This window comes from Cynara cardunculus, unplaced genomic scaffold (assembly GCF_001531365.2).
Source record: "Cynara cardunculus var. scolymus isolate 2C unplaced genomic scaffold, CcrdV1 Un_Scaffold_8474, whole genome shotgun sequence".
Lineage (NCBI taxonomy): Eukaryota > Viridiplantae > Streptophyta > Magnoliopsida > Asterales > Asteraceae > Cynara > Cynara cardunculus.
Window position 1 is genome coordinate 3,777 of NW_020204228.1, and position 4,062 is coordinate 7,838.

Genomic DNA, 4,062 nt, shown 5'->3' on the forward strand with positions numbered 1-4,062 from the left:
ATTCAATTTTTACTTGTAGGCATGTCAGACACCATTCCAAGTACCGTGCAATATCCTTTTTCAACCTTGTCCACCAGTAGAATAGTTTCAAATCTCAGTACATTTTATTGGTACACGGGTATATCGAATATTGATATCTGTGACTTTCATCCAAAATTATCTCACGATTGTTTTCGAAATAAGGAACCCAGATTCTACATTCGAAACATAGAATTCCACGATCATTCTTTACCAGGTTTGTTAATATTTCTCCGATTCTTCCGCCTTTTAAGTTTCCTTCTTTAATAGCTTCTTTCTGGCATCTTAGAATCTCATCATGAACATTATGGGTCAGATTAGCTTGTAATGGAATGACTTTAATTGTTCCACTTTTCTATTTTCGACTAAGTGTGTCGGCCACTACATTTGCTTTTCCAGAGTGATAAAGAATCTCACAGTCATATTTAACTCTTTCTGATTATACAGATATTGAAGACTTTTATGATCTGTATAAATTTGACATTTAGTCCTCAACAGATAACGTCTCCAAATCTTTAAGGAGAAAACGACTAATGCAAGTTCCATATCATGAGTAGGGTACTGTTTTTCGTGATCATTCAGTTGTCTGGAAGTATAAGCAATAACCTTTCCACGTTGCATCAATACACAGTCCAGACCCAAATTTGAAACATCACTGTAAACCACAAAATCTTCTGACCCTTCTAGTAATAACAGTATTGGAGCACTATACAGTTTGTCTTTCGATAACAGGAAGGCTTTTACTTGATCTTCTCCCCTTTCATACTTTACACATTTTTTTAAATTTCTTCAATGGTGTCGCAATCCATGAGAAGTATAAAAAACTTTCTATAATACCCAGCCAAACTCAAAAAACTTCAGATTTTTGCGGGCGTTCACGGTGTTTCCCATTTTTCAATAGCTTCAATTTTTACAAGATCAACTTATATGCCCGCTTCTAAAACTATGTGACCCTATAATTTAATTTCTCTTACACATAATTCATATTTCGACAGCTTAGCGTACAAATTTTCTCTCTTTAAGTTCAAGAACCAAACGTAGATGTTCAGCGTGTTCTACTTCTGACCGAGAGTAAATAGAAATATCATCGATAAAAACAATGACAAATTTATCGAGATATTCATTACATACTCTATACATTAGATCCATAAAAGCGGTTGGAACGTTAGTCAAACTACACAATATAACTAGAAACTCATGATGTCCATACCTGGTACAGAAAGCAGTTCTGGCTATATCTTCATCCCGAACTTTTAGTTGATGATATCTCGAGCGTAAATCATTTTTAGAGAAATGGCTTGCCCCAACTAACTGATCAAACAAATCATCGATTCTAGATAAATTATATTTATTCTTTATTGTCAGCTTGTTCAATTCTCGATAATCAATATACATCCGCATCGATCCATCTTTTGTTTTAACAAATAAAACTGGAGCACCCCAAGGAGATGTGTTAGGTCTAATAAAACCCTTATCTAGCAACTCTGTCAACTATGTCATTAATTTTTTCAGCTTAGACAGTGCCAGACGATACGGTGCTCTAGCTACCGGTGCCGCTCTAGATGTTAGGTCAATTCGAAATTCAACTGACCAGTCAAGAGGGTTTTAATCCCCAAATATATCGTTCTACCTTACGGGATTCCGAGGAGATATAATGTTCATCAAATCTGAGTGTTTAATAAATCTCTCTATACACTCCCGCATCGTCAGATTTCCCTCTTCCAATTTCAGAACTTCCTCCTCTTGCTGCTTCACTGCCACTTTAGGGCAAAATTGTTCTTTAAATATGTATGTTAATTCCATCCATGACATTGATTGCAAAATGTTTGGTTTGGACAGTGATTCAACTTCCCACCAATACAGAGCATTTGATTTGAGCATGTAAATAATAAATCTAACTTGATCTTCATATAAGCATTTGCTAGTATTAAAGACCGACTCAATCTATTTTAGCCAACACATGGCCTTTATCGGATCTCTCTTACCAGAAAACGTAAAAGGTTTACATGTCAGAAACATTTTAATATCACCTCCTCTACAAGAATATCCCAAGTAACGTACTCAGGATGTTAAGTCTATTCCGATTCACAAATTTGATTCCTTCCTGCTCCTTATTAACATTTTCTTGGATCGACTCCCCTTGTTCCGGATGAATCTCAGGAAGAATACTTCATCCTCTTCTTCAACCTCTTCCTCTACCCCTGCCTCTGCCCCTCCCTCTACCCCTGCCAGCAGGTAGATTCTCTTGAATATTTTCAGGAGAGCTATCTCTTTCTTCCGGGCTTATCAGGGTAATTCTTTTAGATCTTCTTGAATGGCTTGTCATATGATCATTCACAAAATTTAATATTCACATAATCATATTCCCAAATATAATAATGTATCCAAGCACAAATATGTACCTGTAAACCTAAGATTACATTGACCAGTTGTAATTTGAATCTACCATACATATCGTTCTTGTAACACATTATATTTATTTCCAAAGGTTCTACAAATGTCAGGGACCCTTAATATGCAAATAATACAGTTTAAGTCTAGGCGTCATGTTGAATACCTAAATATCTTAAACTCAGGCTCTAATGCCAAACTTGTAACACCTCATTCCACATTTGCATCTAATCCACATATTTCATACAACATGAAATAGAAATATACACATTGGTCCCAAATATGTACAAAATGCTACGTACAAAATTAGCTACAAATTTTGCATTTACATCAGTACATGACTTAAAGATATATCAAGTTCTTACGTACATGTACAATAACAGCTTCCCAAATTTCACAAATGTAAAACAATCATAATCCCTTCACATTTTTCCTTTCCCCTTACTCTCCATACATGCCCTACCTATAATGCATATTTTAAAACACAAAATGAGGGTTAAACCAAAAGGTTTAGTGAGTAATCCCTTTTGATTGCTATTACATGGTGAAAGTCACCAAAACATTATTTAAAAGCCCATATTTGTATTAATAACAAATAAACAATATTTTATCGAAACGACATTTTTGTCGCATCATATAGATAAAACAACATCATCTTATCACATTAACCAATATAATAAACAATTTGTCGCATCATACTCATACTACATCAATTTGTCGCATCAAATATATATATATATATATATATATATAAACATTTTGTTGCATCCAATTAATGTGATAAACCCAATTTGTCGCATCCAACTGATGTGATAAACTCAATTCATCACATGATCAAAAGATCATAATTTTCAGAATTTGATTATGCCACTCTTATCCTACTATACCCCAAATCCTGATTATGTCACCCTTTATTACAAAAATAATACACAACTCCTGATTATGTCACCCTTATTAACAAATAAGACTCAACTCTTGATTATGTCACATTTATTAACAAATAATACTCGGCTCCTGTTCATATCACCCTTATTACAATCAGTTGATTATAACATATCAAAACCCAAAAATATGCTAATAAAATAACATATAATCAYAAAAATACCCAAGTATGAAACCATACAGTTTCTTCACCAAAAGCAAATCAAAGTATGCTTTTTAAAGTAAACCTCACCTTATAATCACAAAAAGATAAACACTTTAAAACAACAATTATCAGATAAAATCATGAAATTATTTCCTTCTTTCTTCCTTCTGCTTGTTCAAGCCAGAGACTAAGATATACTCTCATCAACTGTTTTATTTCATCTCTTCCAAAAATAACCAAGGAATAAAAGAATATCACATTTATGTATTTAATGAAAGAGACGGTAGAGACTTTGAGATATTTTAAATAAATTTTTGAAACACACCCCTCAACTTTCATCATAATTAAAAATAACCCCAAAACTTTATACCCAATAAAACCTRGTTAYCACAAATTAAATACCTACTCAAAATTTGGTACAGAATAATTTTTAAAAATAGATTAAAATGATATATATTTAAACAAAAAGTTGATTACCAGTAATTCTAATCAACGATTGAGGCTAACGGAGGACCTGCAATCGAAACCATGACCTAAGATGTCATATATTACCTTTCAATAATTAT